This window comes from Megascapheus bottae, chromosome 13, assembly GCF_031878675.1.
Source record: "Megascapheus bottae isolate mThoBot1 chromosome 13, mThoBot2.hap1, whole genome shotgun sequence".
In the NCBI taxonomy this organism is placed as follows: Eukaryota; Metazoa; Chordata; class Mammalia; order Rodentia; family Geomyidae; genus Megascapheus; species Megascapheus bottae.
Genome location: NC_143521.1, coordinates 12,610,978 through 12,638,709, shown reverse-complemented (window position 1 = coordinate 12,638,709; position 27,732 = coordinate 12,610,978). Strand labels below are relative to the sequence as shown.

The window sequence follows — 27,732 nt, the reverse complement described above, 5'->3', positions numbered from 1 at the left end:
AGCTATCACAAGCTAATAGCTGAGGGCTGTGGGTGTACCCGAGTCAGGCCATTCCTGCCTAATGGGGACTCCTCTTTCCTCTTTTCTTTCACAGATCTGAGACCTGTGTCCCAGCAGGTAGGAGGGACTGTACCTTCCAACTTTACATAGATCTCCCCTCAGTAAATTTCTGCATATACCTCAACCCTTTGGCACCTTTTTCTCTGAGGAACAAGGAAAATTTTTCTTACAATGACGGGCCTATTGCATTAACCAGGGTTCAAGAGGTCAAGAAATAGAACCAATGGAGCATGCACATGTACATACACATACATGCATACATACATACATACATACATACATACATACATACATGTGTGTGCGTGAAAAAGGAATTAGTTCACACAATCATGGAGGCTAAAATGTCTCAAAATCTGTTGTGTACATGTCTGGGACCAACCAGGGTATAGTTTTCAAGATCCAAGACGAGTTAAAGCTTCAGAACACAGAAAGGACTAATATTTTAGCACAAGGTGGAAATGCAAATGAGTTTCCTTATTCAGGAAAGGGTCAAGCTTTTGTTCTACTCAGGCCTGCAACTGACAGTATGAGACCCACACGCATTCGAAAAAACAGTTCGCTTCTACTGACTCAGACATTAATCTCATTATGTTACAGATGCACCCAAAATAATGTTTGGCACCCCAGAACCCAGTCATGGAACTGTAGAAAATTATCTATCAAGCCATCCAGTCCAATAGCTAATCCGTTATGCTTTTACTAGAATCATGAATACAGTTTTTTCCCTCAACTGTGAGTTGCTCTAAAGATTCTATGAATGTCCTACAAGTGAGAATCATATCGTATTCGTTTCCAGATCTTAGGTATGTAATGTGATTTAATAATGTCAATTTAATAAATGAGAGTATAAGGATATAATAGTAAGTATGGCAGGCCAAGTTCTTGTCCTCAGAGAGGTCACATGAAGATAAGAAGCAAAAAATGGAAAAACAAACCATTGAATAAAAATAGAACTATAAGAATATGTGATAAAATGTACAGGGATAATTATGAAAGGGCAAGAATAAAGCAGGCAAGGGGGGATGGGTAGGCTGGTGAAATATCACTTTATGTAGGTACTGAGAACCCTTGAATGAGTGACAGAACAGACGAAGGCATGGAGACGGTTCTGTAAGGCTCTGAGACAAACAGGACCTTGGAGCACATGGAGTGAAGGAAAGACTCCCTCCCCACCCAGGCAATCATTCAATTAATTGTCATTTCCCTAGTTCTAGCCTGTACACTGTTCTTTTTAGCCTTCCTAACTTTCGTTTTCACAACTTTTCTTACAAAGTAGGTATAGACTGCCTTTTTCTTAAGGGAATGCCTCACTGGGGTAAGTTTTAAGTCAACTTTATTACCACATTGACCTTCTTCAACATGAGAGCTTGGAGCCAGTTCCCACTTCTGAAGAAATTCCTCTAAAAGTGGTACTCTGGAGACTATTCAGTAAATGAAGATAGACTTGGCAAAGAAATTCCAGCCCTACAAGCAGATAATTAAGAGAGATTTTCAAAGCCTAGGGGGAAATCAAAGACCATTATGTATGTGTGGTTTGTACTAAACCGCTTTTATTACAAATTGAGCTCCATACAGCTGTGTAGCAGTTGGAGTGGAGGGGGAGAGAAAATACATCCAAGAAAAGAGTAAAAACCCAGTGGATGCCAACCAGCCAGTAGCCTACAGGAGCCGCACATACATTAGGCTTTATGACTTGTCATGAGTAATTCCAAAACTTCCAACAGATAATTTTTATCACAGTTCTAAGAAGGAAAAGATGATGCAATGGTTGAAGAAAATAATTTAAACTTCCCATATCTCTCATTTCTCTGCTTGATTACTCATTCTTATCAAGGATAGGGTACAAGGAAAAGGATTCCGATAGTCATCTGAAGACAAGTCAAGGAAGAGTCTAGGTATAAAGCAAGGCAGTTCTAGAAATGCAATTTTGTTTGCTACCTGGGCACTGAGTATTCTCAGGCAAGGCATTCAGTCTCTCCGAGTCCCTTTTTCTTGTTGGTAAAATTCGTTCCTCAAGGAGTTGTCATGATAAGCACATGAGACAAGGTAAGGGAAGTGCCGGGCACATGCAAGGTACTTAGTGCTTAGTGAACAAAGGCCATGTCCCTGGGGCCTTGGGACAGAATCTAATGAGAAACTCAAAAGATCATTATCCATTGGTTCCTCCTTGCTATGACCAATAATGATTCAATATCAAAAAGTCCCTTGTCTTTGGTAAGCCCACAGTAGGATTTGTTTTTTGGGTTTTTTTTTTGAGGGACAGAGGAAGGAAAAGAACTATAGCAAATTGGAGTTGATGTGTCTCCTTTAAAGGGGCAAAACAAAGAATTTATACCTGATAGAAGGAGGACCATCTACCCACATGGAGGTAACAAACAATGGGCTTGAACCTTATTTAAAGGGAACAGATGCTATAACTATCTGGGAATCATGTCGACTAGCACTGGTCAAGATTTTCCTTTTGAACAATCCTTAAGCCTTTATTATTAGGTAAAAATTTCTATTCATAAAATGGCCCCTAATGTGATTAATAAGGCACACAAAAATATGTGCTTAATTGTATTTGAAATTGGATAGGGAAGGGGGAAATCAAGATGATCGGGGTTGGGGGGAGGGAAATGGGGACCATGTCATGAGAAAGGGTATCGATGTTTGTGAAGTAATGCACCTTCTATCTGGTGAATATAATGTAACCCTTCTGTTAATCATAATAAAAAATGTGAAATTGGATAGGGAAGGGGGGAAAACAAGATGAGGGGTGGGAGTGGGGGGGAGGGAAATGGGGACCAAGACATGAGAAAGGATTCAATGTATATGAATTAATGTACCTCCTATCTGGCAAATATAATGTAACCCTTCTATTAATTACAATAAAATATATATATAAAAATGTGTTGTCAAAAAAATAAGGCACACAAAAAAGCACATCTTCTATTTGGATAATGGTCTGTAGGCTGTAGGTTTGTAACCTCTGTAATATGAGCATTCCACAATTACATTCTTACTCCTTGTATAGCAAAATAGCTTGAAAAGAATTCTTCAAGTAATTCCACACATAGCAAAGAAGTCAACATATAAATAAGTCTCTTCCTGCATATTTCTATTTCCAGGATATGATGGGCCCTAAATAATCTTTGAAATCTATGTTTGAGTTTGCTGTCATTTATCTCTTGTAGGTGAGCGGATCAGTTCATGAGGGTATGGAGAAGTTAACCTCTGAGGATAAAGCTACTTTCAGAGTATGTACCTACAAAATATGAGGCTACACCCACACTTTCAGGAGAGTTAAAGCATTAATGAATAGTTCACAAAAATTGTCATCTTCAGATCTTAAAAGAGAAGGCAGAAAGAACTTGGAAGAAATTATTTGGGGCTTTTGAAGAATCTTTATATAGATTCCAGGAGATCTTCACAATGACAAAGAATGCTCCAGAGAAGCACTAATTAGAAACTATCAGGGGCTAAGAAGTATTAAGAAGCCTGTCTTTTAATTAACTTGTTCCACTCCATTTCAGGGCTTACCTCAGAGGAAGAAAAGGAATTGCATTTCACTATCAAAAGTCACAGTAAATGTTAATTTCCTTTACTGACTGACAAGCTTTCACATTCACATCACTTTAAAACTAGCAACTGTGTTTGTGGACCATTTGTAAAGCCTAAAGAGTGTTTAGCGTATTTGACAATCCAGACACTGTGTGTGTGTGTGTGTGTGTGTGTGTGTGTGTGTGTGTGTGCGCGCACACACGCGCTTGCATGTGCATGTGCAAGTGCTATGAGGGAAATGTACTGTGATATCAATTTGATAGTTACTAGGCACATTATCATGGTGATACTTCACTAGAAATATGACTATAATAACAGGCACCTTGAACCAGAACTATAGAGCACTGTTAGGACGCATGCTCAGTTCCCCTAACAGTACAAAAACGTTTATTCAGAATTTTCACAGGGAGCTGAATCATCAATACCTCTTTTCCCAAGGTGTCTGTGCAATCTGCAGAAATATCTCCCGCAAATAATTGCTCAATATATAACTGTCCAAACAACACTGGGAAAGTACTGGATCTGAGGTCTGACCCACTTTATAACTTGGCAGCCTTGGAAACCTACAGTATAGCAATTCAGTATTCTTTTGGGGATGGTCCTGTACTTTTCATCCTCACTTGCATGACTAGATGAGTCTCCAATTTCTATAGTTCTCTTTCTTCACTGTCAAGGGTATTATAACTGCCATGTGATCATGACACCTATCCTAGCTACTTGGTAAGCTGAGATGGGAGGGTCACAGTGCAAACAACCCAAACACAAACGTCTTTGAGAATCTTATCCCCAATGAACTACTGAAGTCCAGAGGCGAAACTGTCACTCCACTGGTCGACCACCTGTCTTGAGGAGAAAAGCTAAGGGGCAGTGATCATGCCCAGAGTTCAAGCCCCAATAGTAGTATAAAAATATTAAGCAAAATATGAAAGTGTAAATTGAGCATTTTGCAATCATGTTCTCTAGGATTATGTTCCCATGGTATTTTGTAACCTTGACTGGGTCAATATTGGCATTGATTTGAATGGCAGAACTCTATGTAAGTTGCTATGCTGAGGCTGGTACTCAATTATTCTTGAGGTGTTGCTTTACACTGAAAGAGGATCCTAGGGTGAAAATAAAACCTCCAGTGGGATTTATTTATCTACATATTTATTAATTTTCAGCATGTGTTTCCAAGAGTGATTAAGACAACTACCTTGAAAGGTCAGAAATATTTACTTGGTCATTTGTATCAAAGACAAAAACCACAAATTCCAAGAGAGATAGTTGGTAATATTTCAGTGAAGATTATTGCATTCTGGTTCAATTCCTTCTGCCATTTCAATTAGAATTGATCATATTCTTTCTTATCAGTTCTCTCAAATGTGTAGGTTGCTGTGACCTGCCAAGAATACATTAGATTTTCTTAATAAAGATAGATACCTCACAGCAGTGGGCTAAGTGATACAGCTAACAGTTAGTTTTTGCTTCATTAAGCCAAACCAAATAATTCTCTTTAAGTGAAGAAACCCATCTTGCTTCCCAGTAAATATTTGGTATCGAAGCAGCAATGAGAGCTCAAGCTATGTAAACCTTACTTTTCTTTAGGGCATCCTTGGGTAGCTCCACTAGTACCCTGTGGAGAATGATAAACATTGAAAATGGAATACTGGTACAAATAAATGGGTAAGTGTGTGTGTGTGTGTTTGCTCTCTTGTTCAATTGTAGGAGTGCTGTAATCGTCTCTGGGCCTTGCAGCCATTAGTATGAATTAGAAAGTTCTACTGAATAATCTCCACAAACGATCCTGGAGGAAGGAGCTGAGCTTTTTGGAATAACTGCATATTATCTATGTAAATTATTTTCACTTTGGAGTTGATTGGGAAAGGACAAGTGTTCTGAAATCCTGGAAGTGTGTGTATGCCTAAGGCAATTGATTAGCTATTTCAAATTAGTACCTTAAAATTAAAACAAGCCTGGGGTTAGAATAAAAGGAAATGGTTTTCTACATTCATGTCTTCAGAAAGCCCTTATCACCCCCCTCAGGCTTTCTCTTCCTCTTACTACCAAGCTTCAGAGTGGTAACTGTCAGCTAGATGACTTACACGCATATGACTTATCACCTCTGTTTCTAGATACTATATGTAAGAGAAATAATGTGAGTAGATGAATATAAAGATATCAAAAATATTTCTCAGGGAAATTCATCCTTCTGTGGGACAGGCCAATGCCTGCCTTTTATTTGCCATACTTCTGGAGATGTAATCTGTTCTCCACTCAGAACAATTAATTACTACATAACACCAGTGTCTCCCACTCAATGAGCATCCAAAGAGAAGGAAAATGATCAGCAGAGAAAGGAGAGAGAGAGAGAGAGAGAGAGAGAGAGAGAGAGAGAGAGAGAGAGAGAGAGAGAGAGAACACACAAATATTCTATTTCCAGAGTAGGTTGGGCAACAGAGAGAGGAAGAGGAGATGAAGTGGTTGAGGATCACAGGTGGGGAAACAAAGCAGATCTTAACAACAAAGGATTTATATTTATTTAATTTCCTTAAGAATTTAAGAAATCTGAATATGATCTGAGTATACTTTGTCTACGTGAAAACTGAGGTTGAAATATGACTGCCAATTCCTCAAAAGACTAAACCCCTCTGACCCAGCAATTTCAATACTTGGCATTTACCCAACCATCCAGAAACAAGGGCATACTAAATCCATTAGCACAGTGATGTTCATTGCAGCACAATTTACCATAGCAAAGATATGGAACCAACCCAGATGTCCCTCAGTTGATGAGTGGATCAACAAGATGTGGTATTTGTACACAATGGAATTCTATGCTGCTGTCAGAAAGAATGACATCTCCCAATTTGTTAGGAAATGGAAAGACTTAGAAAAAATCCTATTAAGTGAAGTAAGCCAGACTCAAAGGAACTTAGGCTCAATGGTTTCCCTCATTTGTCATAATCAGTAGAAACCTTGGGCTCTCCTAGCAGAGATTTGCAATAGAGCAAAACCTAGATACATAAGGCCATACAGTATGATGCTAAATGAAAGGACCTCTAGAATATAAAAACAAAAGCCATATAATGAGTGATTGTTTTCCTTAATGTACTATGTTATCTCTCATCTCTTTTGCTGTCACTTGGATATCTCATATTGTTACAGTATTTCACTTTGTTATCTGATATATTAGATAAATGCATATTTGGTTATTTGAAATTGGATAGGGAAGGGGGGGGAAACAAGATGAGGGGTGTGGGTGGGGGGAAGGAAAAGGAGACCAAGACACGAGAAAGGGTATCAATGTTTGTGAAGTAATGCACCTTCTATCTGGTGAATATAATGTAACCCTTCTATTAATTACAATAAAAATATATGAAAAAAAAGAAATATGACTGCCATTGTGACAACATTGGAAAAGGCTTTAAGGTGGCTTTAAGAGGTAGATAAGCCAGTAAGGATTAGAACTGTTGTTCAGTAGGAGTGGATTCCTTCTTGTGAGAGCTTATTACAAAGCAAGGCCATTTGCCCTTTTCATTGAGTCTCCTTCACTTGCAACCACTTGCCCTGCTTTCTGCCATGAGTTGAGGCTTTCACCAGAAACGGAGTAAATGCTTGCTCACTCCCTGTTACTGGTATTTAGAGGTGATGTAGCTGAGACTTTCTAGCAATAATTGTTATGGGATAAGGCTTGGGAATGGGGGAGATCAAATGATAGCACTAGTGGTTTTGTGAGAAGCTTAGACAGAGCATACAAAAGCTCTTCACCTGATGAAGTCTACCACCAAATGACAGACTTCGCTCTAGTTACTTGCTAGACTCCAGAAATGTCTGTTCAATAAACTTTTTTTCCTAGCTAAATTACACACTCTGGGTATTTTGTTATAATAATAGCAAACAGATTAAGAAATTACTTTTTTACAATTTTGCCTTTTTGGCATACTGAGCCTAGATTTTTCTTTTGGAACATATGAGAAATTAAACTTGCACTGTTTTCTTTGTTTGCCTTTTAAGGTGAATAAAGGAAGACAATTCTGAACCTTTGAAAAACTTTGGTTTCAGAAAGTAGAATATGTATTTTGATATTCTTGCTTACCCCTCTGAGAAGTCTGGGAATCTAGAGTTTGTCTAGCTCTGGACTTTCTAAAAAAAAATGAACATTCTGTGCTTTTCAATCTTTTTTTTTCTCTTCTTTTCTGTCTGAGGGCTTAAACTCTGGCCTAAGCATTGCTTAGGTGCTTTTGTGCTCAAGGTTAGCATTCTACCAACTTAAGGCACAAGTGCACATCCAGCTTTTTGCAGTAGATTGTAGAAAAAAGCCCCCTGCATTCCCTGCCTGGCCTGATCTTGAAGAGTTCTCTTAAATCTCAACTTCACGAGCAGCTAGACATTAGATGTGAGCCACTGGCTCTGCTCCTCAGTCTCAAGGATGGTTAGTGGTCTAAAACAGTGAGTAAAAGGAAAGCTAGAGAGAGAGTGAGAGAGAGAGAAAGTGGGTGCAGTGGCTGAGGCCTGTAAGCCTACTTACTCAGGAGGCTGAGATCTGAGGATTGAGGTTCAGAGCCAGCCTGGCCACTAAAGAATGTGAGACTCTTATCTCCAATTAACCACTAGAGAATGGGAAATGGGGCTTTGGCTCCAGGGATAGAGTAGGGGTAGCCTTGAGCTGAAGAGCTCAGGGACAGTGCCCAGGCCGAGAGTTCAAGTCCCACAACCAACAAAAAAAAAGAAAAAGTACTATGATGTCAATGTTATCAAGCAGATCTGTTTCCACTGTCCATTTCTATATGCTGATAGAGGGATGTGGGGAGAATCACTAAACTTTTATAATTACATCCTAGTAATAAATACAGAGCAGCAAATTGTATTAGTTTGGATAAAAAGAGCGAATTTCTGGCCGGGAGTTTGGCCTAGTGGTAGAGTGCTTGGCTAGCATGCACAAAGACCCAGGTTCGATTTCTTGGTACCACATACATAGAAGAAAGCCAGAAGTGGTGCTGGGGCTCAAGTGGTAGAGCTCTAGCCTTGAGAAAATCCAAGGACCGTGCTCAGGCCCTGAGTTCAAGCCCAGGATTGGCAAAAAAAAAAAAAAAAAAAAGAGCAAATTTCCATCAAAGGGAATATCAGGTAATCATTATCTTCCTTTCAACTCAAGTTCTTTCTAGAGATTTGTTTGATAACTGCCATGGTTTGAATGTGGCCTTTACAAAATTCACGGGTGGGCAATGTGGCCCATTTACAAGGTTGATTAGGCCATCCTGGCTCCTCCCTCATACATGCTCCAGTTCATGGCTTTTTGCCTTCTGCTTTCCACCAGGAGGACTTGGTGTTCTTCCCCTAGCACGGAGAGCAGCTTTCACCACAGGACCCACCTGCCAGCACCTTGGCCTTGGACTTCTCCATGAACTGTGAGAAATAAATCCTTGTTCTCTATTACTCGGTCTATGGTATTTTATCTTAGTAGCACAAGTGGAGTAAGACAATATCCTCAACACCTACTCAATCAATATAGCCAGCTCTGTGATGGATATTCCAAGAAATGAGAAAGAACTGGAAAACTAAATGTATGTCTCAGAAGAACATTTCTTGTTTTTGAGGAGATAAGAGGTAAGAATAAATTACAATTGTGAAGCAATTTTGGCATATATAGACAAGTTCTTCGATGTTTTCATATAAATAGCAGGTGCTAAGACTAATTATGAGCAAAAGATGGGCATTATATAGTTTTTTTTTTTTTTTAGAATTTTAACTAGCATAAGCTAAACAAGCTACTGTAGAAGCCAGGACTTGTTTAATGGTCTTATTAATGGTTTAATAACAAAGGTAGATATGAACAGAGTCTATATTTTCAAAAGACTTAATAATAGTGTACTAGGGCCAATTGAAAAAAATGTCTTGAATAATGTCCTAATGGAATCTAGTCAATGACATCGTCAGAAAGAGAGAAAATAGAAGTCTGGAAAGATTAGTATAGTCTGCAATGCACCCCAGAACAAATAAACTTTTCTGACTCAAATAATATATGTGAGTTAAAATTTGTGCTTCCTGAGTGCTTCTAATGTATATGCCTTAAGCCTCAGACTTGATTACTATAGCTGGATCATGTTATATTAAATAAACTCGGAAGAACCTACCTCATGAGGATGAATCAATTTAATAATGAACCAAGTCATACACTGTTATGTAACAGGATGAAGTATGTGCATATTAAACATTTTAACCTGTCCAATGTTTCTCTGAGAGGAGATCATGCTGGGAAATGTAAATCAATACCAGAAAGTGTACTAGTCGCTACACAATTTATGAAGCATTTAGTAAGCATGTGCTAAGTGAGAGGCATTAAAGTCAGAGCTCCATGACAATGCAAAGACCCACTAATGGTTCAGTGATGGTGGAGGTAGAAGCGACAAGAATCAGGAGGAAGGAAAACAAGAGGAATGCAGGATTCAGGACACAGAAGTATATCTTGTTTTCCAAAAGAGCCTGGGTTTGTTTCTTGCTACAGTGACAGCCAATAAAATGTTGCTAAATTTTGAAAAAAAAATAATTTCTGCTTTATTATTTGACTTAATGAAGTCTTAATTAATATTCAGTATTTGATTAAGTGAAAACTACATGCGTTTTTACCATTAATGCTGCTGAATGTCTGGTGTCAGGTATAAAACAGTCGGAAGGCTCATTAATATTTACAGGTGTTAACTATAGCAACACAGTAGGGATTATTGTATTTCCAAATCAAAGAATAGATTAAACCTACAGTAGAGAGGAAAAATTGGAAATAAAATAAGTATGAGGAAGAGTGATACCATAGATGTGTCTATCAGGAGGTATCAAATTCAGACTCATTTCTGATATTTCATGTAATTTTTTTGTTTATGATATGATCTTACTATGTAAAACTTTATGCTTGAGGCCAGGGTAGCCTCAAACTTGTGATCCTTCTTTCTCAGCCTACAAACTGCTTGATTATAAGTATGATCCACCAAACGAGCTTGCTTAATTTTTTTGGTGGCTAACACATCTATATGTTTCAAAACCAAAACAAGTACAAACTGGATCTGGTAGTACATGTCTGTAATCCCAGAACTAGGAAGGTGGAAATCCAAAGATTATAAATTAGAGCTTAGCCTGTGCTATACAGTGATAATTATCTTATAAAAGGACAAAAATCAAACAAATACAGACAGAAAATCAAGACTGCAAATATATATGGGGAATCCATGCTCCCATTTCTAACCTTATCTTCTCTGTATACTCCTGAGCCTATTATTAATTATTGATGTCTTTTCTCTGCCTTCTTTTGCCAATCCTAAATTATACTTTTGTAAATACAAAATTGAATTCAGAGGAAAGAAAAGAAGAAGGAAGCAAAATAACATTTACTGGCCAACCACTACTTATAGACATGTCAGGTGACTAGTTCCTAAACAGCTCTGAGAGGTTAGCCCTTGTAAACCCAGCATTTGGAAGCAGAGCTGTGGCTCAAAGTGCTAGAGTGTTAGCCTTGAGCAAAAGAGCTCAGGGACAGCATCCAGGCCCTGAGTTTAAGCCCCATGACTGACAAAAACAAAACAAAACAAAAAAACCCCCAAAGAATTAAACCCTGTGCCTTGTCTTGTACTTTGGAAGCACTCATCTACATTTGTGCTTCTGGAGTTGTACTGATCACATCTTCTCATTTCTATATAGCAAGTAACTGCCTCTTTCTTTCATAGCATCTTTAGAACCGCCACTTTGCCAGGATGTTTGCAGGACTGAGATGCCAAGAAAGTATGAGACATTTTATTGGCAGATAGTATTGCTATGATACCTTTGAGAACTTCCTGGATGGGCTGAGTATTTCCATGTGTACTGCTATCCATTTAACTTATGGAGATGTTCCCTTTTTGTATTTAGTTTATTCTGATGTCAACCTCACTCCTAAATAATCAATGGCCTGTGTTCTTTAGAAAACAAAACAGAAATAAACCTAAGGTTTGATAGCTAGGACAACTTCTAGTCAAGTTTAGAGCCTTGAGACAAAATCATCATATATATATATACTACATCAAGGATCTACAACCATCTAGAAAAGAGCCTAAGAATGAATATTGTAGGATGCATGCTGAATGAGTTTCATTAGACATTTCCCTGCCCCCTCTCTCCCTCCCTCTCTCTCTCTCTCTCTCTCTCTCTCTCTCTCTCTCTCTCTCTCTCTCTCTCTCTCTCTCTCTCTCTCTCTCTCTCTCTCTCTCCTCCCACTCCCCTCACTCCCTCTCTCTCTTCTGTCTCTGTCTCTCTGTCTCTTTCTCTCTCTATCTCTCTCTCAGCTTCTCAGCTTTTCTGTTTAAGCAGGCACTCTTATCATTTGAGCTACACCTCCGTTTTGGGCTTTGTGCTGGTTATTTTCAATAAAATTGTTATGGGCTTTTCTGCCTGGGATGACTTCAAACTTTGATCCTCAGATCTCAGCCTTCTAAGTAGCTAGAATTACAGGCTTGAGCCTCCCTGATATTAATCTCCTTTGCTGTCATGAACAAGCAGACAGAAAATGAAAGGCCATTTCAGAAAGAATATTCTACTTACCCAGGGAGCTGGAATTTCACTTGTCTCCAAAACAGCTTAGACATGTCAATATAAGTTAATAATTTATATTCGCACTGAAGATTGATTTCAGTTGACATCAATGAAATGACCTTGATGCTGGGAAAAAAGTAACTAGAAAGTTTATCCAGCTGCTCAGAAATCAAACCATGTTGGAAACTAAGCTCATCGGAAAATGAAACTTGAGAAGGTAGGTGTTTTCATAGTTTAGCATGTTCCTTGTAGGTAGAGACTCTGTGCCTGGGCAAAGAACACAGTCTTTGCTGACACACAGAGCCCAGGAATTCAGGAATCTGGCTTCTCTTCAGTCTGCACTTTCGCAGAGCCTCATCAGGGATTTAGGGACTCATCCAGCTGCTGTCATGTGCTGGAATATTATGTAGAAACCTCTGCCTCTTCCTCATAGTTCATCAGTGTCACTCTGTGATTTGCCTCCATTTACCTTCATCTCTCCCTTCCTATCAGCATACTTCTCCCATAAGCATGAAATAAAAAGTCAAGTTTTCTGAGGAAACCTGATGATTTCCTCAACACAACCCTCCCTTAGGCAGAGGAGCCCAAGTGTCTTGACATTACCTGGAAATGGCAAGAGAGAAATTCTTTACCATTTCATTAATTACCCTAGGACACAAATACCACTTCTTCATTTGTAAGTCAGCCAACCTAAAGGAACAAATAGCCTGATCCAAACATCTCCAGAAATTTCCTATCTGCGCTTGTGCCTTTTATAGAAGAAAGGATTCTTGGAAATAAGACTTGAAATGCTTGGGTGAGTGGCAAATACTCTCAGCTCATTTTAGAATCTTCATTTCTAGTAAAATACGAACCCTCTGTTGTGTTTGAAAGAGTATACATGTTGGAACTTTGAAGAAGAAATATCTGCACTGAGCTAAAAGAATTCCAGCTGGCAAGAGCTGCATGGGGAGAAGGGATAAACAGAGATACAGAAATGGAGGCATAAGATAGTTTAGACTTTGGAAAGCAAACACTTGGACTCTGTTACCATCACGGTGTTCTTCATCACCAGCTCTTGGAAGAATGCCTGGCTTGGTGAAATCTGTTCAATGAAATAAAGGAATGGGTGGAGTTTTGGAGAGAGGAATAAGATTAGAAATGCAATGTGTCTATAGTCAGGTATCAGCAGAAGACAGAATTTCCCCTAGATAATTCAAGAGGTGAGACTTGAATGGAAGGATGATTGAAAGAGGTGGAATAGTGTTCAGGAGAGCATCTTGGTGCACCCAGACATTGTCCATGTGAAGACTGATAGCTGCTCTAAGGTTTAAGGGGTAGGAACAGAAGATGCAATCACTGCTGGATAAGGGCTGAGGTAGGAAAAGGATAAGGAAGAAATGTGCCATTTTCCATCCTCATCCTCCTTCTCCTCTTCCTGCCTTCCTGGTCATTGCCTCCCATTTGCCCAAACTCTACTAGAAGCCAAAAAGCATAAGAACAGAGCAGAGAACTTTAGAGACTGGATCTGGGAAAGGACACAATCAAAAGACGAAGCAGGTTTTTAAAAGAAATCCTATTTTCATTGTTCTATGCCTTCATTCCTCCCTTACTCCCCCAAAGATACCTTTGTCCAATTTACGTCTTGCCTGTCAGCTATTGAAGATTTTACTTGAGGAAGTAACCAAATGCACAGCTTTGGGATGCACTGGCTGTGTTGTCATTCCAGAGTGGGCTAGCCACCTCTGAGCAGTAAATTGTAGATTGATTACTTCATCTTCCTTTATGTTTTTTCCACTTAGGCTTGTGTTTTTTATTTTATTCCATTTTACCAGTGATTATTTTTTTAGAGAGATATAATTTTTTTGATATTTTTATTTTAATTAATAAAAGGATTACATGATATTTGCCAGATAGAAGGTGCATTAATTCACATACATTGATACCCTTTCACATGTCTTGGTCCCCATTACCCTCCCCCCCCATCAGTGATTATTTTTCCATTATTTATTTATTTTCCAGTCTTGGGGCTTGAACTCAGGACCTGGTCCTTGAGCTTTCTCAAGGCTAGAGCTCTACTACTTGAGCTACAGCACCACTTCCAGCTTTTTCTTTTGTTTTTTGTTTGATTTTCTTTTTGTTGGTTGTGGGGCTTGAACTCTGGGCCTGGGTGCTGTCCCTGAGCTCTGCAGCTCAAGGCTAGTGCTCTTACCACTTGAGCCACAGTGCCACTTCTGACTTCTGGCTTTTTCTATGTATGTAGTATTGAGGAATCAAACTCAGATCTTCGTGCATACTAGGCAAGGACTCTACCACTAGGCCAAACTCCTGGCCCCTTTCTTTCTGTGCCTTGGTTTTCTAATCTGTAAAATAAATTATAATCACTACCACATAGCATTACTGTAAGAACCAAATGAGATCATCTAAGTCAAGTCCTTATATCCAATGGCACTTTTTTTTTTTGCCAGTCTTGGTCTTAAGCTCAGGGCCTGAGCACTGTCCTTGGATTTTTCTCAAGGCTAGAGCTCTACCACTTGAGCCTCAGCACCACTTACAGCTTTTTCTAAGTATGTGGCACCAAGGAATCGAACCCGGGTCTTCGTGCATGCTAGGCAAGCACTCTATCACTAGGCCAAACTCCCAGCCCCCCAATGGCACTTTTTAAGCCTATCTTGGAATGTAGTTTTTTTTTTCTTTTTAAACAAATTTGTCTTATATTGAAGAATTTCCTATCCAATCAGTGTCAACAGGCCTTATTGAATTTGGTAATCATAAAAGAACATTTAAGTCTTTTCTATGACTCTACAGCTATGTGATTTTGGTTCTTTCCTCTCCAGGCGTTGGTTTTTCTTCCTGTAAATATTGGGATGTTATTGAGGTTTAGGTAATGCCAGTGAAATCCACCTACAGGCGGTCTCAACATACAACTGTGATTTAGCCACCAATGCGTTTCTGAAAATTGCTTCCTTGGCAGTTCAGCATTTTCTTTGAAAGAACAACTGAAGCAGAAAGGAAATCACACAACAACAGGAGGGCTTTGTTTATAAACTCATTATCTGGAAAGCTGAAAAATTTGCTTAGATCAGTTGAGGTTTCATATATGAGAATTAACTTCTGACAGAAAGTCAGTAGCTACAGTCTAACAGCCTGAGGCTCATTTCCCTTACCCCTTTCCTTATTTTACTCACTAGTTCCAGATGTATCATTAGTAGGCAAGATATATGTCAGTCAGGAAGGGCAGCATGCTCTTGCTTATACCACCATGCAAGTTGAAACAAATGTATACTGTTCTGATGATCCTCTTCTTCAATTCCCAATGATTCATATACTGTAATTTTAAAAAAAAACTGCTCTGGGTTCATCAATATTTTTGGAAATTTTAAAAGTTAGATGTGTGTTTACAGTCAAGATATATCATTTTAACTTTAACTTGTAGGGTATAGGTAACAAGAGGATGCAGGGTTTTAAATACTGCTTTGATTACCTGGATGTGTGGTTATTGCAACATGCAAGTTGTGTTTCATGATGATTTTCAAAGATGCTTATTATTGTAACATATACTTCATGTGTGCCAACTACTTCTCTAATTGTGTGTGTGTGTGTGTGATGTGTGCCAACTACTTCTCTAATTGTGTGTGTGTGTGTGTGTGTGTGTGTGTGTGTGTGTGTCCATACTGATCCTTGAATTCAGGATAACTCAGCTTTCTTATTCATAGCTGATGTTCTACTGTTTGAGCCATGCTGCCAGCCTGGGATTTTGCTGATTGTTAGGAGATGGTCTCAAAGCTTTTCTACTTTGGTGGATCTTTCAGATCATAACCTCCTGATTAGCTAGGACTACAGGCATGAACCACTAGTGCCAGGCATAGCAATTATTAAAAAATACCTTAAAACCCAGATCTCTAATGCTAGGAAAGCAATTCCTCTCTGTCATTGTTTAACATCCAAGGCTTATAAACTGTCTGGAATTACACACTGAAAATTGTATAGCCATGTTCAAAACCCATTGCATGGGAAGATGAAAGGAAATATGGGAATTGGGAAAACATAAAAGCTAAATACAATGTTGACTATACTAACACCTCCTAAGAGGTTCTTAGTCTCTTTGTTGTTCCTCCTTTTTAAGAGTTAGAGTCTTAGGCAATGAACACAAGGTTTCGAATTCTAGCCCCATCGTGTACTCCTGGTTTTGGGTAAGTGTAAAATTGTTCTGGTCCTTGCTTCAGTCACCTGGAAAAGGAGAACAGGAAAACTTCTCTCACAATGTTTTTGTGAAACTAAATGAACGAATATATGAACGAATATATGCAAATCCTCCAGAATGGTGGAAAGAACTCAAGTGGAATAAATGAACACAGCTATTATTTTGTTGTTCAAGTCTATCTCCTCCACTGGAATGTGAACTCCTTTGCAGCTTGCTTTATTAATCTTCTGTGTTTCTGGATTCTACTGTCATTCAAGTGTAGTAAATAAGAGATTCACAAAAAAGAGTTGCAAGGGCTAGAAGCACAGCTTGTGATAGGTTGCCTACCTAGTGAAAACAAAGTCCTGATTCACATATTATAGGAAAAAAATCAAAGCTCTTGCCAGGTTTGATAGCTCATGCCTTTTTTCCCAGCAGGAGAATGAGATTAGGAGGCTCACTGTTCCAAAACAGCCTGAACAAAAACTTAACAGCAGTATTAAAAACTGGTAGCATGCACTTATCATCCCAGCTATGGTGGGAAACATAAATGGGAGGATCCCTGTCTAGGATTGGCCCTAATAAAAAGTAAGACCCTACCTCAAAAATAAGTGGAGCCATGGGGCCAGGAGTTTGGCCTATTGGTAGAGTGCTTGCCTAGCATGCACGAAGACCCGGGTTCGATTCTTCAGTATCATATACACAGAAAAAAAAAAAAAAAGCTGAGGCTCACATGCTGAGGCTCTAGCCTTGAGAAAGTCCAAGGACAGCGCTCAGACCCTGAGCTCGAGCCCAGGACTGGCAAAAAAAAAAGTGGAGCCAAAAAGGCTGGATATGTGGTTCAAGCAGTAGAATACCTTTCTAGCAAGTGCAGGCCAAGTTCAACACCAGTACCACTCTTCTCCCCCTCAAAAAGATAGACACTACACAAATGCTATTATGTCCTAATTTAATTGCAATTGTCCAACTCCTTTCTTCTGTACATACATGATTTGTGTGACTGAGGGCATTCCATGCCTTTTTGCTGTAATCTAACCACCAGCAAATGGATCCACTCATGATGACAAACAGACCAACCAAGAGCCCTTGAAAAGAGGACCGTAACTGCAAATATTGGCCTTGTTTGTATTAGAAACATGAATCACCTTCCAGATCCTTGCACGCATCACAAAGATGAGATTGCATCTGATAAATCATAAATTGAATAGACTCCAAGAGTAGTTCAACTAATCATCATCTTTCTATGGCCTCACTGGGTCAGCAGCTTCAGGATAATGCCATTGAGCTGAGCTTTATTGACCTCTAAGACTTTCTGGGAAGACTATAAATCTGGACACAAATGGCTCGATCACACCACCACAGAGACAAGTTTGAGCTCATCAATTTTCTCTCAACTTTATACTTATTTTTTTTAAAAGAAACAATACTTTCAAAAACATGCATAAGACCTGTTGACCATTTCTCAGAATTAAACAATAATGCTCATGCTGATACTCAGTGAAGATGTAGGGATTACTAATGGGTGTGTCTCATAAAATTCAGTACCAGCAGAAAACTAGGCCCTCAACTTCTTTCTGTCTAGGTCTCAGCTCTGATTCGTGTCTTCTTAAGCAGAGTCCATGCTTAAAAAATATTATATATCCCAGCCACACATGTACAACTATAATGTCACTTATTTGAGTCAAGAAGATATGCTTGCTTAGTATGTGTGATGCCCTGACTTAAACCCCTAGCAGAGCCAAACAACAAGGCCAGGAATACAAACATTATCTTGAAGAAGAACCTTCAAAGGGCTGTGCCATAGCATCACTAACTATCCTTTATTAAGCCATTATATACTATTACTTTATTAAAGGAGCTATTAAAATACTCAGGGGATGAAGTGGGAGAAATGGATTGGTTGGGACTAGTGAGTATCAAGTAAATATGGAACGATGGAAGAATTCAGTACTGGAGAGGAGAGTGAGCAATAGCTCTTAGTGACTGGTACTTGTTTAATGTCTAGTAAGTTACACAGTGACTTTACATACAGGAGAAGAATAAACAGAAGAGGTAGAAAAGAGGGCAGTGAATGAAATCACTCAAGGCAGTTTCACTCACACACATGGTTAATGTGTATTAAATTGCTTTCTTTTAACACTCAGTTTTTCTAAGACGATAAACAACATGAGAATTATACACATAGATATCTCCTTATTTAATTTTTATGTAAAGTAAATGGGTCAAAATCTCCCTTATGCCCGGCACCTGTGTCTCACAACTGTAACCCTAGCTAGTGAATTCTGGAGGATTATTGTTCCAGACTAGCCTGGGCAAAAAGTTCAATCAAGCATTGGGCATAGTAGAGCACACGTCTCATCGCAGCTATACAGGGGAGTGTAAATTGGAAAATCACAGCCCAGGACAAAAAGTGAGTCTCTATCAAAACAACTCAAAAGAAAAAAAGAAGGAAAAAAGAGCAAACATTCCTGGAAGCATGGCTAAAGCATTGGAGTATCTGTCTAGCAAGCATAAAGCCCTGAATTCAAACTGAGACTTAAAAAAAAAAGATCTTACGCTTGGGTGATCCTTAACCCTGTCCACATTACATATTGATCATCTTTGACACCACAACTTCTGTGGTTATCAAGAAAAAAAAAGTGAAAAAACAAAAGCTATTTTGATTTCCCTCAGTCTTGAATCCATCAACTGTTACCACATGGGGTTTCCAAGAGCTTCCATCCATTGTTCCCCAGGGATGTCCTGGACAGAGAACATAATAAATTCAGACATCACGACAGAGTTGTAGCACAAGAGAAAGCGTGACCAAAGTGTGACCAGGCCAATGTCTGGTGGCCAGGAAGAAATTATATTTCACAGCACTTACTCCCAGGCAGATTCTCACTAAATAGATAGAGCAAAAGAAAGGAACAGCATTTGTACTCAGGAGACCCCAGAAGCTCTAAACTCAGGGTCAGCCACACCAGACCCTACCCAAACCCCAAAGCAAGTACTTTGTGCTCTGAGGCAAATATTATTCTGCAAGAGATCTTAGAAGGGAAGTGTGAAACTCTGAGAGCCAAGCCCAGCCCACTCCACTCCCCACTGCAGGAGGCCATTCTGTACCATTTTACTGCAATTTCTCTTGGCTTTGTTTTCCCCAATGATGCATTTAGCTACAGCACGCATAGAGAAACCCTATTCAAGGGAGTGGGGTCATTATCCGCACACAAAAGGCCATTTACAGAAAGAACAGCTCAGTCAATTCAAGCTGAGGCTGCCAGCATCCAGACCCATTAGCAGAAAAAAAAGTGTTAGCTGTTTAAGTGGGAAAGTGAAACAAAATGTAATAATTAGGGCTAACTGAGTACCCTCCTCACTGCAGAGAAAACTGCCCAGGATCATAAACGAATTCCCAGAAAGTTCTAAGTTTAGGGAAAAGCAAATCAACAGTTCTAAATGACACTTCACTTGTTAACCTTTGCCTGCAGGCTAGGTTTTCATTATTCCTATCCCACCCCACTCCCCAACTTTGTTTATTTTTAAATCGATGTCACTTTTATAGGGTTGGGCTGTTCTTTTTCTAGTTCACCCCTACTGACATGTTGTGTGTGTCAAAAAGAAGCTGTGGGAGAAAAAATGAAATCAATCACTGTTGATTTCAGAACCCTATATCTCCTAATCACCTTTTAATTTAGATGAGATGTGAAAAGGAGAAGAAAGGACAGGGAAATGTTTTAGATTTTTTTTTTTTACCATGCCTCAATAAAACAAAAGCAGTTGAGTGTTTCAACCGGAATAGTTAGGAGAAAGAAGGGACAAGACCGAGAGAAGAAGACATTTGGGGCTCTCACATTTGAAATCGATCTCAACTGATCATTTTGAGTATGAAGAATGACAATAACAGAAAAGTGGAAGTATGAATTCATAAGGCACTACTTGTATTAGAGTACATGCAAAATCTGCTCTTATGCAGGGTTCCTGAAGTGAATTGTAGATAATATGGAGGCAGAAATTAATTGCTTGGCAAGTAGAAACTAGACATTTCACTTACACCTCCATGGACTTTCATTACCACCTGCCTTTGTTTTTATTACTCTCATAACAAAATATTTATTGAGTGCAGGACATTTAATCACAAAGCATGATTCTTGAGTACATAGAATTCAATTAAGAATTTAAGTCGTACATATATACACATATATATGGCTAAGGGCATTTCTCTTAAATCACAAGGGATTTTTTTTCTTTCAAATTTTTTTTTTCCTCAGAGTATTTTATCTGGTAGAAGTAGGAACAAGAGAGAATCTTTAAAGCTATCATCACCTTTTGGCTTGTGAGAAAACAACAGATATAAATGAAGAGTAGAGGTGACTCTAGGGTGGAAATAAGAATTTAATTCAGTCAAGGAGTATGTTTGGAATGTTACTTTCTGCTTGGCACTGTTGTGGGCACTTGTGAGACCTAGATGTGACTAGGTAAAACAATAATTATCCTAAGTACATATAAATACAATGAAAATAATAAATATAAAATATTAGAGGATAGTAAAGGTTACTGAAAAATAAGATAAGCCATGGAAGATTTTGAGGGAGAGTTTTTTTTGAGATTTAAATTAGCATCATTGATTTGGGTTTCATTAAGGGGATTTTTTGTACAAAACGGTGAAGAGGGCATGGATATAGGAGAGGAGAGACATTGTAGGATACAAATAAGGGATAACAGTCAAAGGAAACCTATTTGCTGTGGAGACTACAAAGCAGAATAGGAACAGAAGGAAGAGTGAAACATTTGAAGCAAGGAGTCAGCTAATAAATTGCCAACATAATGGAATTTGGAAATGTTTGGCTTTGGAAAATGTGTTTAGAAAGAATAATAAAAAGTAATTGCTTTGCCCAACATGGGATTAACATCCATGACAAGACCTACAAAACAAGACTCATGTGATCAACTTGTTCATACCTAAAGACAGGTGAATTTATCAAACTGCATTCATTCATTCTTTTACCACAAATATTCTGAGCACTGCCTGGCCCAGAAATTATTTTACAGACTGGCATGGTAGTAAGCAACAAAGCTGTGATTGCTACATTCACAAAGACAGGTATTTTCGATTTGTTATAACAAGAGCTGTGGAAAACTTCACAGCAGTAGGCAAGTTTGTTTCCCTCTTTCGGAGTCAGGAGAAGCTTCTACTAGGAATAAAGACTTGAGCTGAGATTTGAGGGATGAATTAGATTCATGTAGGCAGAAGTGGGGGAAAGCATGTGCTATTTGAAGAACTGAAAAGCCAGTGACTCAAGTAGGAGAAAATGGTTTAATCAGTTAGGAGCATAGCCGAAAACACAGGGTACATTCATATAGGCCAGCTGAGGACAGTTTAATTAAGGGGCTCTTTATGGAATCTGAATAGATAAGGGAAGTCAACAAGGAATCTATAGTACCCTAGGACAGAAACAGTGAAAAGAAGCTCATATATCAGGACACCAAAGTGGAAGGCAGGGATGTCTATTATAGAAAAAACTTTCAGGGAAAATCTATTTCATAGTAACTAGCCTTTTGTAAAGAGGTGTTGCTAGTCTATGGCTTCACCACAGACTAAGGGGAAAAAATAATTACAGACTACATTCTTTAACCTTCTCAGGGCCCAGAGTAGTCAGAGAAAGATGAATTGGATCTGCAGTGGCAAAGGAAAAATACCTGAGACAATATAAAATTGACCATACAGATTTGTTACCTAGATAAAGTATTCAAGTATTAGCTTTTTTCCTTATAAGTTATACTCCTTAAAGGAATGATGTAATCAGATTTCCATTCGTTAAGAAATGTTGCTCTTGTTATCTAAGCAGATCGGAGCATCTCACAGAGGCAGGAAGCTTGCTTAGGTGCATTAGGAAGTTGTAAAGCAATGTATAATTTGCTCTTAACTCACAGATTAACTTTGGTTTCACTGTATATTTTATAAAGAAACACCACATATATATTAACCAATCTGCTACTGTATGGATAGGTGGGTGGATAGATTGGGATGAAAATACTTTTGGGGAAAATTAAATTGAGTGTAAGTGGGTAGACAAGTAGGTAGGTGAATGATGGATTCCTTGTTTGTTGAAACCTAAAGCAATTGGATGATTTTCTATATGATGCCATGATTCGATTCTTAACAGCAGGCAAAAATGTCAACAATATAATAACTGGAAATTATTTCTTAGTAAATTTCACTTATAATAGCCAGGTACATTTCTTCACAGAATTTTGAAGTAAGTATGTTTTTTATTCCACATTACAAGAGGACTCAAAAGAAACTTTTCCCTTTATTTAAAGAAAAACGTACATTTATCTCTTTCGGAACTTGAATAGGATTTGAATTTTTACCAAGCACAGCCTGAGTAAAATAATGCAAAGGGACTGAAGACTATGAGTTCAAAAAGAGACATCTAAATTCTACAACACTGATGTTTACAATACTGTTGTTTACTTTGAAAACAAATACCAATCAATCCACCAACCAAACAGCCAACCCATTAACTAACCAAAATTGACAAAGAACTATATATAAGGGATCACAGTTCTCTGTTTTCTAGGGTCTCAAGAAAGATATCCTGCTATTTGAAATGTGGTCCTTTGACCAAATGGAAAAGCATCATCTGGGAGCTTATTAAAAATACAAAATGCCCTGTCCCACCAAGAGCTGTTGAAATGTTTTAGAACTAATTCCATAAGGTCTTCTTGGAATTGAAATCAAAATAATGTTTTACATTGTTTAGTCTTGTTTAACGCAATATTCACCAAGATTATTAATTCTGGATACATTTTTTCTTGTAAGGAATAATCATGTAGTATTTCATGGGAATTATGTAACACAGTTTAGGTGATGAATGAAAAATAAGGTCATCTCTAGTAAAAAAAAAAGTACTCTTACATATGTGTTATCATACACACATGTCCTTTGTATGTACACACACATTCATGTGCGTCTCTCTATTACAAAATTGACAATTATGTTGACATTTAAGGAAAATAAAACGAAAAGAGCTTTATTCAACTTGAAGAAAATGGCCAAAAACAATGTGAAGTTCTTGGAGAATTTGTGATAATGGGCCAAAACAATCAACAGGTCAGTGCCCACTGAGGAATGTTTATGTGAAGCTGAGACTTCATTTTCCTTTCCAAGATCTTGTCCAAAATATATGTTCTTCATTAATAACACCCAATTCTATGTGGTTTCCCCCCACATGTTCCTATTTAAATATTTTCATTTTAGAAAGAGTGGTGTTTGGGGGACTGTTAAAATTTTATAGGCTTTTAACAATGTTATTAAAGAACATTACTTTTTTATATTAAGTTGCCTTAGGTAAGTACAAATTGATAGGAAAGCTTTGGACTTAATTTGATGTCATTGGAAGTCATCTAAAAATAAACATTGCTTTCTAATGGTGGTGATTCAATCTTTTAAACCAATATTTTGAACAGGAAATTGGACTATATTTGTCTTCGTGTTTTCCCAATATATATGCAGAAGTATGGAACCCACCTCATAGTCTCAATATCCCAAAAGCATGGAAAGTGACTCTCTCTCAGTTTTCTCTTAATTTTTATTAAATGTTTGGAAATAGAAAGAGCATTGTAATAGCATATCTGAACTGCTTTGGAGATGAACAGGTTAGGACTGTATCAAGGGATTATATGAAGCAACTGTAGGTGTGCAATCTAGATATTTTCTCCTTTATGTAATATGATATTACATGTATATCTAATCATTATAGCACATGCCACTTCCTAGATATTATAATTTAGGGTGAGGTAAAATGTTAAAAGGGAGGCTGTTCTTAGAAAGCAAATAATATTACAGATGGGTATTCATTAGAAACTGTGACTGTGATAACATGAAAAGATTGCAGTGTACAAAATTGCTCATACAATCTATTCATTTTGTAGACAAAAACAAAACCCCCTAGTAGGGGAGTTCATAGTAATTAAGACTGAGGGTATTTTACTTCTCAGAATCAAATTAAAATCATCTCCATATTACTCTCAGGTAATAAAAAACATTTCAGTGTATGAATATCTTTGGGGAATGAATTTATCAATCTCAGTGATTATCTAGTTTCCTAGGTAGTAAACACCTGACTATATGATCAAGTTCACAATATCCAGCATTCTCCCAAACATTCAGATGCTCTAAAATAGAACATTTAAAGGAATCTCTCCCTTAGTTAGGCATGAACCAGGATTTGTCTATGGAATTTGGCTTACACCTTGATCGGTTTTCTGAAGATTTGCCTTATCCTTTTCAAATGGAAACTTGAACAAGTACTGATTCTGCCTCTAATTTTTTATTTATTTATTTATTTATTTATTTATTTATTTATTTATTTATTTATTTATTTTGCCAGTCCTGGGCTTGAGCTCAGGGCCTGAGCACTGTCCTAGGACTTTCTCAAGGCTAGAGCTCTACCACTTGAGCCTCAGCACCACTTCCAGCTTTTTTCTATATGTGGTACTGAGGAATCAAACCCGGGCAAGCACTTTAACCACTAGGCCAAACTCCCAGCCCAGCGCCTCTAATTTTTAAATATGAGACACAGGAGTCAGGTGCTGGTGGCTCATGCTTGTAATTCTACATGCTCTGGAGGCTAAGATCTGAAGCTCATACTTCAAAGCTAGCTCAGGCTGGGAAGTCTGTGAGACACTTATCTCCAACTAACCAGCAAAGACTGGAACTGGAGCTTTGGATCAAGAGGTAGAGTATTAGATTAGCTAAAAGTTCAGAGACATCATTCAGGCCCTGAGTTCAAGACCCAGGATTGGCATACATACATACATCCATAATATATACATGCATAACAAGACCATGCCTAAAAAACAAAACCACACAAACAGAGATCATACAGGTAATAAACAGTAAGGCTCAAATTTGAGGCCTTTAATTGGTAGTCCAGTTCAAAGCTGTAGATTCCTCAGGTAGGATTTTTTTCCTCTTTTTATATGGGTTTTGATATAGTAGCCCAGGCTGGCTTGAATTGACAATCCACCTACTTACCTTCTGTAGATGTCAATTTTTTTAAAAGATAGGACTAGGTTTTGTGTTCTTGCTCAGTATTTTTCTCCCTGGCTGATTCTCTAACATTTGAGTCAAACTTCCACTTCTGGGATTTTTTTTTTTTGCTGGTTATTTGGAGATAACAGTTTCACAGACTCTCCTGACCAGGCTGGCTTTGAACTAAGATCTTCATATTTCAGCCTCCAGAACGGCTAGGATTAGTCATGGGCCCCTTATGCCAAGCAAATTTCCATTTTCTGAATGGAAAGCCACAATTTTTAACCATATGAACATAGTTTTATTTTTCTGTTTACTCTGTAACATCTGAGGACTATTTCAAAATAGCAACATTAATATTACTCTATTGGATAATAGGCTACAAATCACAAAATATGAATATTTTAACACGAAAATATGTCTAGGGTTTCAAGGCTATGGTTGATTTCATTTCAGTGAAAACAGGAAACAAATATTTCTACTATCTAGGAGAGGTTAAGTAACTGTTCCTTATAGAATAATGGAGATAAATCCTAACATTTGAGAAATAACAAAAATTATTACACTATCATAATAAGATGGAGAGCTGCATAGCATCTTTTATATAGCAAAACAGAAAAAGTTGGTGTGTATGTGTAATGTCTGCATATATTAGGGGCCAAGTCAATATTCAAGATATCCACTAAGCAGTATCCATTGCTATCACAGATTTCATATATACACTGCATGTCAATTTTGCATTACCTTTTAAAATGATAATACAACCAAACAAAATTCACCTTGAGCCAAACAATTTTGATCTTCAAAATAGCAAGAAAGAGAAATTCTTTAAGATATAAACAATTGTCTTTGCACAATGACATCAACTTTGAAAAATAATTCAGAGTAAGTCTTCATTTCTAGCTTTCATTTCACCAAATTCAGGACTCTCTAAATGCAAAAAAATAATTTCAAATTCTTGAACTACCATAGTAATGTCTTGTCACCATAGTGACAAATAATATTCCAATAGGGGAAATGGTCAGCCTTTCAAGAAAAATGAATCTGTTCATGTACTCAATACAAGATGCCCCTATTACAGGTAAAATGAAACACCACCAGCTTTTATTTTCACTGGCTTTCCCACTGCCAAATATACTGCCAATATGGGAGACAACATGGCTCCCTTACATAAGTGATGATGAGCAGATTCCTCCTGGGCCCTGCAGATCCACCAGTGCTCAAGGAAGTCCCCAGCCTCTCCTGCTGCTCTGCCGGTCCTACTCATGCCTGGCATTGGATCAGTGTTCCATCATGACTGGCATACTAGGCTACTCTAGAGAGCATGCCACTTGTCTTGCAGGTACTCGTTGGCATACCTCAGTGAAGTTCTTGTTTTCAGCAGTGTCACCGCAGTGTTTGTATGTATAAGACAATAATGTCCTCCATTCCATCTCCCACAGATGAAGCATAGACTTGGAGCAGTGAAAGATACTAGATGATCTTTTGTGAATTTCTTAACATACAGTATTTTCAGATAAACAGCAAGTATGTACCAAAGACCTTGTAAACTGTGTGCATTTGGGTTGGAGAATTCAATTTGGTCCTAAATCCAAAATGTGTCACCACCATTGTCACTAATCTGGGACCATTTGGACCCTGGAGTGGACCAAGATTGAGAAAGATAACCTTCCACAGTAAGGAAGAACATACCTTTGGTTTGGTCTATCATGCTTGGCCATGTTCCTATTGAATGAAGTCTCCAGTTGAATCTATCACAACTCCTTTTCTTCTGGAAAAATATTTGGAGCAGACCCAAGGATTTGCCAAATGGTAACCATACAGATTTAATACGAACAGTAAATAGAGTTCTTTCTTTAAAAATAAAAAAGTTTTAAACCAGCACTTGTGGCTCACTACTGTAATCCTAGCAACTCAGGACACTGAGATCTGAGGACATGGTTCAAAGTCAGCCCAGGAAGGTGAGATTCTTATCTCCAATTAATCACCAGAAAACCAGAAGTGGAGATGTGGCTCAAAGTGGTAGAGAGATAGCATTGAGGAAGAATAGTTCAGGGGCAGCATCTGGGCCTTGAGTTCATGCCCCACAACAAACAAAATAAATAGATAAACAGATAAGTAAATAGATAGAAAAATAAGCAAATGTTATATTAGTATATGTTAATTGTACAAATGATTTTCATTGTGATTTTTTCATACATGCCTGTGCTATACTTTGCTCATGTTGATTTCCCTTATACTCTCTCATGACTCTCCACCCCCTCATGCTGATCCCCTTGTCTCTTCCTTAACACTAGTACTTCCCTTCTACTTTCATGTCTATAGCAAAGTCGGGTTCATTTCGTTTTTGTTTGCTCCAGTTTCCCACCCAATATGAAAAGATGGCTAGGGTGTCTATCTCTTGGGTTTG

The 27,732-nt window shown here is 38.1% G+C and overlaps 1 protein-coding gene and 1 long non-coding RNA gene across 4 annotated transcripts in view; one reads left to right on the top strand and one right to left on the bottom strand.

Moving 5' to 3' along the window:
* The window catches only part of Rasgef1b (RasGEF domain family member 1B), a 537,873-nt gene that overhangs the window by 64,426 nt on the left and 445,715 nt on the right, over positions 1-27,732 (bottom strand). The gene's annotated exons all lie outside the window — the stretch shown is intronic.
* On the top strand, positions 1,228-9,010 carry LOC150055535 (uncharacterized). Of its 2 annotated transcripts, none has more exons than XR_016537441.1 (3): positions 1,228-1,375; positions 3,237-3,299; positions 8,903-9,010. It is a non-coding gene; the product is annotated as an uncharacterized LOC150055535 (long non-coding RNA). The 2 variants fall into 2 exon arrangements; XR_016537442.1 differs by lacking the exon at positions 8,903-9,010 and adding an exon at positions 5,191-5,269.